We start from the raw sequence: 13857 nt of genomic DNA, 5'->3' as shown, positions 1-13857 counted from the left end.
TCTGCGTAGCCCCCCTACCTTCGCAGACGCTCTGCGCGCACCTCCCAAAAATTGTGACCACCGCAGAAGCGTCGCAGACAAGAGGGCTCTGATTGGTCCACTCTACATCCGCTGTACCCCACTTCCGCTTCCCTACTTTCCCGGTTTGGTTTGTTTTCACGACCGCCATTTTTAAAAACACGAGCGAAGATGGAGCAGCACGAAGAGCGGTTGATTGAGGAAGTACGTACATCTATACGACTCCAGTTCTAGTCATTATAAAAAAAAAAAGTTCTAGTCATTATAAGTAACCGGAGGATAAACACTCCACTAACCACACCCACCAACTACTCCTAGCGACTTCGCACCCCCTTGCGTTGTGCCGGTGAATAACATCGCGCACGCCTATTACTCCCCGCTCAACGATAAATTACAACTGTCTGCAAAAAGCTATCTGCGAAAGCCTTGTCGCAAGAGCATGCAGAGGCCTTTAGGCTAATTGGTGGCTCTAAATTGACCTTGAGTGTGAATGGTTGTCTGTGTCTATTGCCTCTTTTCCACCAAATCAGTTCCAGGGCTGGTTCGGGGCCAGTGCTGGTGCTGGTTCACAACTCGTTCAACTTGCGAGCCAGCTGAGAACCAGTTTGCTTTTCCATCGCTTGCAGTGCTAAGGGAAGCCACGTCATTATGTCGCTGTATACGTCAGTTATGTCATTGTATACGTCATTACGTCGCTACGTTTGCATAAACCTTGGCGCAAATATCGAAGCAAAAACAACACGGAAGAAGCAGCAGCAACAACAATAATAATAATGGATGACTTCGCGTTTGTACAGCTGCTGCTTCTCGTCACTTAAAAATGGCGATCTTTCGCGGTCTTGTTATTGTTGTTGGTCTTAACAACTCTGTCCCTCCCGCTGACGTAAGCGGTTCTTTCCTCTGGCCCAGCAGAGAGTTGGTGCTAGCCTGGAACCAGTTTTTCTGGCCCCAGAGCCAGTTCTTTGTCAGTGGAAACAGAAAACCCGGTTCCAAACTAAGCACTGGCCCCGAACCAGCCCTGGAACTGCTTTGGTGGAAAAGGGGCATATGTGTCAGCCCTGTGATGACCTGGCGACTTGTCCAGGGTGTACCCCGCCTTTCGCCCGTAGTCAGCTGGGATAGGCTCCAGCTTGCCTGCGACCCTGTAGAACAGGATAAAGCGGCTAGAGATAATGAGATGAGAAAAATGCACTAACACCCCCAGTAATTTGGTGGGAATAAAGTTGGCCATCCATCCATTATCTGTAGCCGCTTATCCTGTTCTACAGGGTCGTGGGCAAGCTGACTATGGGCAAGAGGCGGGGTACGTCCTGGACAAGTCGCCAGGTCATCGCAGGGCTGACACAGAGACAAACAACCATTCGCACTCACACCGACAGTCAAGCCACCAATTAGCCTAACCTGCATGTCTTTGGACTGTAGGGGAAACCCACGCAGGCTCCACACAGAAAGGCCCTCGCCGGCCACTGGGCTTGAACCCAGGACCTTCTTGCTGTGAGGCGACAGCGCTAACCACTACACCACCGTGCCACCTCTTGACCAAACCTCTTTGTTTTAAAATAATTCCTTTTATCTAAACTCACTATGACTTAGGTGTGGTTTTACTATTACTATTATTCATGGTGGTGTAATGGTTAGTACTGTCGCCTCACAGCAAGAAGGTCCTGGGTTCGAGCCCAGTGGCTGACAAGGGCCTTTGTGTGTGGAGTTTATATGTTCTCCTCATGTCTGCGTGGGTTTCCTCCGGGTGCTCTGGTTTCCCCCACAGTCCAAAGACATGCAGGTTAGGCTAATTGGTGGCTCTTAGTTGACTGTGAATGTGAGTGTGAATGGTTGTTTGTCTCTATGTGTCAGCCCTGCGATGATCTGTACTCTGTCTCTCGCCCATAGTCAGCTGGGATAGGCTCCAGCTTGCCCACAACCCTGTACAGGATAAGCGGTTACAGATAATGGATGGATGGATTGATTATTCACTGTAATTCCACTGTGCTACACTATACCTTTCCACCTAGTTCCAGTTTGGAGTTGGTTCAGCTTGTGAACTTTCTAAGAACTGTTTGCTTACGGATTCTGTTCTGCACCAAATTTTGGACCATTGGTTTGAAACCTGAAAAGTTGGTTCCCAACTGGAACTGAAAAATAGCTGGTTATTCCAACACAAGCCATGATGACATCAGTGGGCATGTCATTAGTTTGGAGAGGAAGCAGAGTGCAGCAATGGAGAACGCAAAGGGAAGGGATACATATTTAGAAAAAAATGGACCAATAACAAATGTCTGCAATGAGAGAACAAAAGCTTGCAGGTAATCAATGCGCACTTCCATCTTGCTACTACTGTTTACTCCAGTTGTGAATTGTGCAACGACCTCCATTAACAATGACAATGGTTTTGCTCAAAACTGGTGAAAATATGGACTGGTTTGCTAGCTGAAAAAAAAAATCCTGAACAGAACCAGTTCAGTGCGGCACGGTGGTGTAGTGGTTAGTGCTGTCGCCTCACAGCAAGAAGGTCCGGGTTCGAGCCCCGTGGCCGGCGAGGGCCTTTCTGTGTGGAGTTTGCATGTTCTCCCCGTGTCCGCGTGGGTTTCCTCCGGGTGCTCCGGTTTCCCCCACAGTCCAAAGACATGCAGGTTAGGTTAACTGGTGACTCCAAATTGACCGTAGGTGTGAATGTGAGTGTGAATGGTTGTCTGTGTCTATGTGTCAGCCCTGTGATGACCTGGCGACTTGTCCAGAGTGTACCCTGCCTTTCGCCCGTAGTCAGCTGGGATAGGCTCCAGCTTGCCTGCGACCCTGTAGAACAGGATAAAGCGGCTAGAGATAATGAGATGAGAATGAGATGAGAACCAGTTCAAAAAAATGTTCCCTGTTGGTCGAAAAGGGGTAACAGGCATGTCACTGTATACATCTCCGCGTTCCCAGCAATGCTCGCGGCAAGCACAACAACAATGGCAGATTACTGGATTAGGCAGACTAGATGCTTCACTAGCTGTTTTTTTTTTTTTTAATTACCATTACAAAGTTTTAGTTGATCTTGGTGGTTATGATAATCCTGACCCAGCCCTTGATGTAGGCAGTTCTTGGTTCTAGACCAGCAAAGTGTTGGTGCTGTTCTCGAAACAGTTTTCCTAGCTGAGAGCTGGTTCTTTGGCTGTCGAAATGTGAGGAACTGCTTCAAAATTAGGCACCATCTCCAAATTGGTCAAACTGCCTTGGTGAAACCGAGGTATATTTGTAGCAAACCCATTATAAAGTGCAGCAGGTTGCGTTTCTGACTCACAGCTCCAGAGTTTCCAGTTTGATCCTGAGGTCAGGTTACTGTCTGTGTTGAGTTTTGCATGCTCTCCTAGTATCCGCTTCAGCTTTCTTCTGGACTCTCAGGTCTCCTGACAACTCCCAAACAACATGGCAGTAGGTGGACTGGCTACCTAAGTTGCCCCTAATTGTGAAATAAGTATGAAATTGTTCAGAATGTTTGTTTGTTTTGTGTATATGCTTTTTATCTGTTTTGTATCCACATACCTGGCAATAAAGTGTTTCTGATTCTGAAGATGAGATCTTACAGGATCCAAGAAAAGAAGTTCTGTGAGTAGGAGGTTTATACGTTCATGAGGGATAAAGCAATTGGTTGAGATATAAAGCTTGTGGAGCAAACAAATACCGTGCACCATGTTTGTACCTGACAGGTACAAACAAAAATAATAACCGAGTGAGCAGGATTGAAAAGAATTTGACACATATCTCTAGCTGAGACCAGTTATGATCTGGAGTGATGTAGCTGAGGTTGAGGAACTATCAAAGCAAGAATTCACAGGCAATACGAACCAATTTTTAAGGTTGCGTGGATTCATATGCTAATTAGAATGGACGCATAATTGTGAAACATGCATGATACTGACAAGAAAATGACATGAACTGGTCAGGTGTCTAAGGCTACATCCACATGACAACGGCAACGAGATTTTTTTTTTTAAATATCGCGTCCACATGGGCAAAGGATCAGTAAAATATCAGGTTCATATGGCAACGCAACGCTTGCTGAAAACGATGCAATACACATGCCACACCACTACGTGCGCTGTAAGACGGTTCCATCGGAGACACCAAAACAATAGAAGTAGACGCATGTGCACAGTGACTATCCCTGTCACTGTCACACGCACACACTTTCTCACTCCCTATCCTATGGATATAGTCCCTTTAAATCACGTGCTCGTTTTTTGAATGGAGACGCGGAAAGAGGAATGAACAGGGGTAGATGGAAGCCGGTACGCCAACATTCTGATATCCTCCAGAATTCTTTAATAGTCCGGAATAAATTGAATGCTACACGTTGATGGATTACCTTGTTCTTCTACGCCCTTTTTGAGGAATGTATTGTCGGACTCAAACCAACATCTGAAGAGGTGAGATTGCTCCTTTTTTTCCCTATTTTTGCTGGTGGGATTGACTCTGCCCTAAGGGCTATTCTCTCTCTCTCTCTCTCTCTCTCTCTCTCTCACTTTGCACCATTACGCAATAAATATTCACAGTGAAAATATTTTGTAAGCGCGTTTCATGAACCAAGTTATAGGATTTGTTGACAACTCGCATCGAGTTCGTTACACTTCTACCCGGCGTGAAGCACATGTGGTTGTGACATCATCGTAAACAAATCCATTCTACTCATCCAGATGACTTCGCAACGGTTCCGTTGCCAGATTTTTCCACTCTGGAACCCGTTCTCAAAAGATTTCGTTTTGGGGCACCCAAAACGCCGGTGCCGTGTGGACGCCAGGCCGAAATGATAAACAATTTTATCAGATTCACCTGAATCCGTTGCCGTGTGGACAGGGCCTAACTGATCATGCTGGAGTTTTTTTGCCCTCTCATCATTCTTGTCCTCAGCACTTTTCAAAAGAAAGTGAAGCACAAAACAAGTAGAACTTGACTCCAATTGTGTTGATGGAGCTACGTCTACTGCCATCAGGTCTAGTCCTTCTTGTTACTAATTTGTACACATGAAATACCCTTAAATTTTTACTTCAAACAGGAAGGAAGCTCTTGAAGTAAATATATTTCAGACATTTGACCTTGCTGTGGCCTTCACCCTGTTTCAATCAATTCCAATATCTAATCAGTTCATCTTCTGGTTACAGTGATAATTCCACATAAATCCAACAATTATTCAACCACTCATTCTTGAACGATGATGCAAACAAGAAGCTTAGAGGGCTGTACAAACTCACAGACATGGGGATCATGAGTATGGTGGAGGCATAAGAACACTTACCATGTTTTTGTTTGTTTGTTTTATTTGATTTTCCAAATGTACGATTTGTTTCATATGTGAATAAATTGCTGGAAATCAGTCGGTGTAGCGGTTAGCACTGTCACCTCACAGCAAAAAGGTCCTGGGTTCAAGCCCAGCGGCTGGCGAGGGCCTTTCTGCGTGAAGTTTGCATGTTCTCCCCGTGTCTGTGTGGGTTTCCTCCGGGTGCTCTGGTTTCCCCGACAGTCCAGAGACATGCAGGTTAGGCTAATTGGTGGCTCTATATTGACCGTAGGTGTGAATGGTTGTTTGTCTCTAAGTGTCAGCCCTGTGATAACCTGGCGACTTGTCCAGGATGTACCCTGCCTCTTGCCCATAGTCAGCTGGGATAGGCTCCAGCTTGCCTGCGACTCTGTAGAACAGGATAAGCAGCTACAGATAATGGATGGATGGATGGATGGATGGATGGACAGTCAGTTTTGCCAGGTCTGTGTGATAAAAGCAGTCCAATGGTCGATAAAAGCAGTCCAATGGTCAATAAAAACAGCCCAGAATACCAAAACTCAAATTGCATCCCATCCAATCTGGAAATAAAGTTTTTAAAGTAACACAAATTTTATTTCCTCTACATTTTAGTCTATATGGTCTGCTGTTTGGTGTTGTGGAATGTTGAAAAGGGTGTATTACAAATGAACACGTCTTCATAACTATTTGGATCTTGAAATACTGCATTCCAAGGTCAGTACCTCCTAAAATTCTACTATACTGAAGAGTTATCAAGGTGTCATCTGAACTGCACACATAGTTTGGGACTCAGTGCAAAGCTAAGCATTGCTGACCATATATATTCCTTTTCACTGGTTATTTTTATTATATTCATTCTGGACCGACAGACTGTAAAAAGCCTGAGGAGACATGTATCATAGGACATGGTACAATGTGTTCTTAGTCTCCTACAGGTATGCTATTGCTCAAGCACTGGAAAAATGGAATAGGTATATTTACATTTGATACAAGTTGTGTTATGGCAGCACTAACAGGTGACAACTCAGAGAACATTGCGAGCAGCCAAGAACACACTCAAGTCTTTTCCTTCCCTCAGCGTCTCATGCCGTGGCAGAAGATCATTACGCTACCTGATATTTATTAGCGCAGAGAGTGATAGTCCAGTTTAGACACCACTTTATTCTCTACCTCCTTCACTGTTAAACAAATTCTTGGAAAGTTGAACTAATTATATTTTAACTCTCTTGGTTCGCATCTATTCTGTCAGGGTTCATTTAACATTGTTGATTTTAGTATGCAGTATTTTCTGGTGTGGAAAAAGTTTCCTGTTGAAGACATCTGCTGGCTTTCTTTAAATCTCATGGGGCAATTTGGTCAACATCAGAACAAATACGTCATGCTTCATGATAGTAATGTTCTTCGTTTTCATATTTCAACCCCATTTCAACAAAATCACCAAATATAAAAGAGCCCCCGAACATTTGAAGGTGGTGTATATGTTGGTTTGTTTTATTTATTTTTGCTTTCCCAGCAACTTTGGGGGTCCCAGCACACCAGGCAAGTGCAAACAGCCAAGGGGAGAGACGAAGTGTTGAGATGATTGCAATTTTAATACAGTACATTTTGAACAGTCAGCAAACGGCATTCTGGCTGATGCCTCAAACAGCCCAGATATGATGCCTTCACCTATCCTTTTTAGGTCTTCCCCCCCCAGACACACACACACACACACACACACACACACACACACACACACACTAGAATAGAATGCCTTTGTCACTGCACAAATGTACAATGAAATTTAGTTCATCATAGGAGAGCAAAGCCACTGCTTACTTGTGCGCCGTCACTCTTGGGCACTTCAGCCCAAAGCCGCCCCATGTTAACCTAACCTGCATGTCTTTCGGCACTTCAGCCCAAGGCCGCCCCATGTTAACCTAACATGCATGTCTTTGGGCACTTCAGCCCAAGGCCGCCCCATGTTAACCTAACGTGCATGTCTTTGGGCACTTCAGCCCAAGGCCGCCCCATGTTAACCTAACGTGCATGTCTTTGGGCACGTCAGCCCAAGGCCGCCCCATGTTAACCTAACCCGCATGTCTTCGGGCACGTCAGCCCAAGGCCGCCCCATGTTAACCTAACCCGCATGTCTTCGGGCACGTCAGCCCAAGGCCGCCCCATGTTAACCTAACCCGCATGTCTTCGGGCACTTCAGCCCAAGGCCGCCCCATGTTAACCTAACCCGCATGTCTTCGGGCACTTCAGCCCAAGGCCGCCCCATGTTAACCTAACCCGCATGTCTTCGGGCACTTCAGCCCAAGGCCGCCCCATGTTAACCTAACCCGCATGTCTTCGGGCACTTCAGCCCAAGGCCGCCCCATGTTAACCTAACCCGCATGTCTTCGGGCACTTCAGCCCAAGGCCGCCCCATGTTAACCTAACCCGCATGTCTTCGGGCACTTCAGCCCAAGGCCGCCCCAATGTTAACCTAACCCGCATGTCTTCGGGCACTTCAGCCCAAGGCCGCCCCATGTTAACCTAACCCGCATGTCTTCGGGCACTTCAGCCCAAGGCCGCCCCATGTTAACCTAACCCGCATGTCTTCGGGCACTTCAGCCCAAGGCCGCCCCATGTTAACCTAACCCGCATGTCTTCGGGCACTTCAGCCCAAGGCCGCCCCATGTTAACCTAACCCGCATGTCTTCGGGCACTTCAGCCCAAGGCCGCCCCATGTTAACCTAACCCGCATGTCTTCGGGCACTTCAGCCCAAGGCCGCCCCATGTTAACCTAACCCGCATGTCTTCGGGCACTTCAGCCCAAGGCTGCCCCATGTTAACCTAACCCGCATGTCTTTGGCCACTTCAGCCCAAGACCACCCCATGTTAACCTAACCCACATGTCTTTGGGCACTTCAGCCCAAGGCCGCCCCATGTTAACCTAACCTGCATGTCTTTGGGCACTTCAGCCCAAGGCTGCCCCATGTTAACCTAACCTGCATGTCTTTGGACTGTGGAAACCAGCGGGCCTGAAAGAAACCCACACAGACACAGGGAGAACATGCAAACTCCACACAGAAAGGCCCTTGTCAGCCACTGGGCTCAAATCCAGAACCTTCTTGCTGTGAGGTGACAGTGCTAACCACTTACACCACGGTGCCACCTTTTCTTCTTCTCTTCTCCTTCTTTTTTCTAAATAGAAAAAAAAGCATTAAGCATACTATTGGATAAATATACACTCTCAATAGGAGTTCAGCACTGAAATCTATTTTTAGTGTTAAAAATACTTTTTCCAATATGGGACTGGGGGAAAAATGATTCCATCCTTGTGATGATTTTTTTTCCCTCAAGATAGATTATAAAATTGGTTTTAACACTAGAGATCTCTGTGATAGTCTACTCCAGGAATGAACTACAGTCTCTTTTGAATCTTTTCCAGTATGATGTCTTCTGGAGTCAAGAGCTTTGCCAGCGAAGCTCAGGAGGTTTAGAATGAGCAGGTCATGTATTTAGATAAATATCTTTGAGTTTTTATCATACAAACATGTTAAACATATTGACAGAAACTTTATACTTTACCCTTTTCTATGTGCCCACTGCCAAATAATATTATATTTTTTAAATTACCTAAATTAGATGAAACATGAAACTTGTCCTGGCAACTTGTCCAGGGTGTACCCCACCTTTCGCCCGTAGTCAGCTGGAATAGGCTCCAGTTTGCCTGCGACCCTGTAGAACAGGATAAAGCGGCTAGAGATAATGAGATGAGATGAAACTTGTCACCTTACTCAGGCCCTGTCCACATGGCAACAGATTCAGGTGAATCTGATAAAATTGTTTATCGTTTCGGCCTGGCGTCCACACGGCACCGGCGTTTTGGGTGCCCCAAAACGATATTTTTTGAGAACGGGTTCCAGAGTGGAAAAATCTGGCAACAGCGCCGTTTTGAACTCGTCTGGATGAGTAGAACAGATTTGTTTACGATGACGTCACAACCACATGACTAGAACAAGCAGCACTCTCGCTGTTTTGTATGAACCACTGCATTGCATTCACTTTTGTATACAGCTTTTCTTTTAAATAAACAAGTAACTGAACCATTTCTTGAATTTCTTTTTTTTATTGGATAAGACTGCTTTTCAAAATGTTCACACACAATATAAAAAGTTATATAAATTATATAAAAATGCTTTTCAAAATGTTCACACACAATAAGAAAATTAAGTTATATAAAACTATACATACTAATAAAACTAATTTGTACACACAGAAGGTACGATTTCCTCGCGTAGTCGCAGCCATCTTTTTCTTGTTGTTGTGTGTTTGTTCCTGAGAGTGCTTCACGCCGGGTAGAAGAAGGGGTTTATGCGCATGCGTCCTACTTCTTCTATTGTTCTGGTGTCTCCGATGGGACCGTCTTACAGCGCACATAGAGGTGTGGCATGTGTATTGCGTCGTTTTCAGCAAGCATTGTGTTGCCATATGTACCTGATATTTTACTGAGCCGTTGCCCATGTGGACGCGATATTTTTTTAAATAAAATCTCGTTGCCGTTGTCGTGTGGATGTAGCCTCAGTCACACCTGAGTCGGAGCACTGAGTGCCCACTTACGCATTCATAAAAGACTATTCACATGGTAACGACATGATAATCACTTTCACTCTTACGGTATCGATTGCTGGATTTCAGTCATGTGATTTTTCTTAGCGGTTTTACCGGAAGTGAAATAACTGGTGGTCTAAACTTCTGCCGTAGTGCAAACAACTAGTGATAACTTATCAGAGTACGCTCGTAATCTAGAAGCCACTGCTCGCTTTAGATATATTCAGAAGATTGCTATGTGCAATGGAATAGACCTCTACATTCTGGGAAAGAAGGATTTGTCATACGATCTCGAAACCTACCCTTCAGTCGAGTTCCCAGACATCTCAAACGATCTGGTGTTGCAGACGTCCTTCTACACCACAAAACAGATGAAAGCGTGGAAGAGTATGGAGGTTTGTTTGCGTCTGTAGAATGAAGCGCTGCAAGTTGAAAGGTAAACAAGCAACAGTTCACTTGATTCTCACTTGTGTTGGCTCTTATCTTAGACTTAGACAAGATGGCGGCGCCCTGTTCAGCTGCGGCTGCAGGGGCTCGTAACAGTTACGGTTTTCTCAATCAAAATACGCCGCCTAGTAAGTCAGTAATTCCTCTCAGTAAGTTTATATATAGCCGCCAGCACTTGCTGGAATTACGATCATCCAGTGTTTTCGGCTTTTTTTTCTTTTTATTTATTTATTTATTTATTTATTTATGTATGTGCTGAGCCAATTTGCAATAAAATTTCATTTGGTGTACACTTGTTACATACTGAATGACAGTAAAGGTTGTCTAAGTTTACAACTTTTTTTTTTGTATGTTGCTGGGTAAAAGACCTCGGTATCAAGTCGCTACTGAATGAATCCTGTATTGTTTTTGCCCATGTAATTATGTTTTTTTTTAAGCTTTTTGTTTGCGTCTGTACAATGAAGCGCTGCAAGTTGAAAGGTAAACAAACAACAGTTTGCTTGATTCTCACTTGTGTTGGCTCTTATCTTCCAGGTAAATAATTCACAAAGATCATCAGAAACCTCGACCTGGATCTTAGTTAAACAAGACGGAGACGTGATCATGGCACATTGAAACTGTATGGCTGGGTAAGAATTTTGTCACGACCTTCATGCATATGGACTGAGTGAGAAGTAAACAAAGAAACAGCTGGGGACTTTAGCGCTTCGTGACTGAAAAAAGTCCTGTAAAATAACGACACATAGCAAGAAAAGTACTTGGAAAACACTAAGGACATAGCTGAGAGGGATATACAAACCTTTCGCCAAGTGATCACTGCAAACTCGAGCATGCTTTGACTCGGCTCCTTTCGATTTCAGTGAGAGGTTAAAAAGCCACCTTCCTCAATGTCTTTTTGTGAAATCCTGTGTTTGTTCACCCTTTATTAGTTCACGGGGAACCCTGAAGAAACTTTTATCAGTTTCGTGGTTTGATCGATTCAAACAACCCAAAACAACGCAAGCGTAAGGCGTTTTTCATGTGAGCAATGTACCTTCTTCATACAAACATTTTGTCAACTGAGCTTTGGTAGACCACCAGCTAAAGTTTTGAATAACTAATGAGGTGGATGTGACATCATGTGAAACCCAGCAATTGGTTTCTCTTTCACAGTGGGAACGCCCACCATAAACAGGATAAAATATGTCAGCCATTAGCCTGGGCCCGCCCATCCTAAGCATGATGCAACACGGGGGACTGTTGCGAGCTTAGTCTGGCCAGGCAAGCTATCTACAGCTCTTCCAAGCTCCCGAAAAATCGGGAACCAATCAACTTTGAGCATCTCCAACGGCCCTGGGTAGAGGCATGTTCAAGGCACTGACGTAGTAGAACTGTGACCGGAAGCCATAGATTGTTTACAGAATCTATGCCGGAAGCGCTTCATTCACACTTCCGCATCTATTACGCATAGATGCTGTATTGAAAGCATTCAATGGGAAGTTCTCATTGAAAACGGAGCAAAGAGCAGCCCTGGAGGTATTTATTGAAAGGAAGGACATTTTCGCCTTGCTCCCGACCGGCTTCGGTAAGAGTTTAATCTACCAGTTAGCCCCGTCGTGTCGCATATGTCAGAGGAAAGAGTGATGTGATTGGTTTAAGCTTTGTCACAGCCTTTTCTGGCTTCGACCAGTAGCAAACTGAGGCATTTCAGGGAGGCGGGTCAACCATGGGCTCTGGGAAACGGTTGGGCTTAATATCTTGGCCAGACCAAGATCGTAGAGCTTTGTCGCGTTAGCCAGACTAGTCAGCCATAGTTTAGGCTACCTGTTTGGAGGTAAAACTTGTTGCATGATGGCATGCGGATTTGATGCTCAGGAGGCGCTTTGGATGATTCAGGACAGCAATGACAATTTCAGCAGTTCATCGGCTCTTGAGGACTGCGACACTGATGATGAGCAGTGTCATTTTGAACTTTGACCCCTCCCACTGCCAACTCTTTATTCCAAAACAATAGAACATACATTTTTTGATGGCCATTTAATTGTCCAAATCAGTGGAGTAGATTTAAGGTTTTGTGCTTGATACATTCCTAAGACTGAACAGAATCACCAAAACGAATGACCAAAACGGTTCGACACAATGGGTAAGGTCATATTTTTTTCACAGATTCCAATACCGTTCTAAAACTGCTTTTTACATCTTCATTTATCTGTTAATTTTTAAAAAGTATAATCATAACATACATACTACATAGTTATTATTGTAGCTGAACTTATGCTGAATGCAAAATTTGAAAGATTTGAAAATACTGCTTAGATTTGTTGAAATTGACATCAGCGCATGCCAAAATCATTAGTGTGCCAGAAAATACCCTCAGACTCCAGAAAAAGCTCATAGCACATTATTTGTTCTGTTGTGGCTGTATACTTATCCATGTTGGGCTTGAAATGAAACAGTTACAATGTGGTTAGTGCAGAATATGAGAATAAAATCAAATGGACTTATTTCTAGATTTGGGAGTCATATAGGAATCACACCATACATAGTCCACCCCATTTTAGGAGACTATACATCATTGGAATGTTGTCTCTAGCATTTGATAGCATTTGGTATTTCACATCACGGCCATTGAAGTGGCAGTAAAGCAGATTTTAAGAAGCTGAAAATGTATACATGTACGCCTGGTGCCTGATGTGACGCTGGCCACAGATTCACTGCATCTTCCTAATTTGTCCTGATGCTCTTCATCTTCTTGGAACTTTCTGTATTTGTGACTCACTTCCTGGCGCTGTGCATGGTCACACATGGATACTCTAAAAATGTATGCTTCCCAAAAACAATTTATGAGCTAAAGACTGACCTTTGCTTCAGTGCATTCTGCTTGATCCATCCTGGTGCCCTGTGTCTGGTCGGAGTTTTATCGCCCCACTCCTGTGAAGGACGGCCCCATGAGGACAGTTGAGGGTTATACCTGTTAAAACTGTTAATATTATAGTCAGGCTGTCTGTTGTTGCCCAAATGAGGATGGGTTCCCTTTTGAGTCTGGTTCCTCTCGAGGTTTCTTCCTCATGTCGTCTGAGGGAGTTTTTCCTTGCCACCGTCGCCACAGGCTTGCTCATTGGGGATAGATTAGGGATAAAATTAGCTCATGTTTTAAGTCGTTCAAATTCTGTAAAGCTGCTTTGCGACAATGTTTATTGTTAAAAGCGCTGTACAAATATACTTGATTTGATTTGATTTGCATAATCTCATCTGGATTGTGTAGATTTGTACCTAAGAACTCCTGCTGTAATCTTAAAGACTACCCTGTGCTCATCCCATTATTCTGATGCTGAATGTCCATCAAGACAAGAAAAAGTTCAATCGTTTCCATCAGTTATTTAAGAACGTGAGAATTTAATATATTCTAGACTCATTAGACCACGGGCGATTGCTCTAAGACAACGAGGGAGGCTCAGCCTCCTCTAAAAATGACGAACATCGTGTAGGATGAATTGCGCTAGGCTTATGTTATAGTCGACCTTATAACATTGCTATTTCAGATCCAGAATCATAGA

This window comes from Neoarius graeffei, chromosome 26 (genome assembly GCF_027579695.1).
Source record: "Neoarius graeffei isolate fNeoGra1 chromosome 26, fNeoGra1.pri, whole genome shotgun sequence".
In the NCBI taxonomy this organism is placed as follows: Eukaryota; Metazoa; Chordata; class Actinopteri; order Siluriformes; family Ariidae; genus Neoarius; species Neoarius graeffei.
Note: the sequence above shows the minus strand (reverse complement) of the source record.